Consider the following 947-nt stretch of genomic DNA (forward strand, 5'->3'; position numbering starts at 1 on the left):
CGCATTACTTCGAGCATTAGTGAAGTTGAGGTTTTAAAACCTTTGCAAAAACCGTGGACGATAAGTCTTGCACAGCGTTAGATCAGAGAAGATCGTGATCAGTCAAAATTAATTTAAAATATTTATGAAAGTCAAGTAGACTACTGCACGACTGATATTCGCGAGGTTTTATCAGTCGTGAGGTTTTATCAGTCGCGAGGTTTTATCAGTCGTGCACTAGTCTATTTGACTTTCACGCAGATTTTTCAAGCATCAGTTAAAATAACATGGCGACAAAAACGCCGAGGAAAAAATTCCAGGCCGGCAGAAGAATGGCAAATTTATTTCCGAAGCATCATGAAACTTCAAAGAGAAGTGAGCGGGAGGATGGAAAAGCTCTGGAAAAGGTAGCTGATCGAGTAGACTAGTGGCTGAAAGTTTGGAAAACTCGAGGACAAACCGTTGCGTAAATTTAATGGGGCTGTTTCTTTTAAATGTTTTTATTACCCTACGAACTTAAGTTCAAAGTGAATGCATGTTTTTAAAGTTCTTTTCCTTTACTTTCGTGAAAATTGAGCAGTATTTTCGTCCTCGTCCGCTTGAATATTGCGGACCTGCGTGGAAACAATCAGCGATTGAATTTCACAAAAAAACACACTCCAGAGGATGAGCATCACGGCAATGGAGAGATATTATACAAAACACCAACCAAATGAAGATGACCCCTGCTTAAAATTTCGTTGCTATGCTCGAGAAAGGTTTTTTTTTTCGGTAAAAACCTTTCATCTCTTCAACGATCGATCCTCTCTTGGGTTTCAGTCCTTGCCCGACAGGTCACGCAAAAGCGTGACAAACGAACTTTTCCAAGAGCTTTGCAAAATCACATCGATTTTACTCTTTCAGATCATCGGTGACCCCTATTTTTTTTTAATCATGAATCACTTACTTTACTTGCTATCTACAAAATA

Source organism: Montipora foliosa, chromosome 2 (genome assembly GCF_036669935.1).
Source record: "Montipora foliosa isolate CH-2021 chromosome 2, ASM3666993v2, whole genome shotgun sequence".
Lineage (NCBI taxonomy): Eukaryota > Metazoa > Cnidaria > Anthozoa > Scleractinia > Acroporidae > Montipora > Montipora foliosa.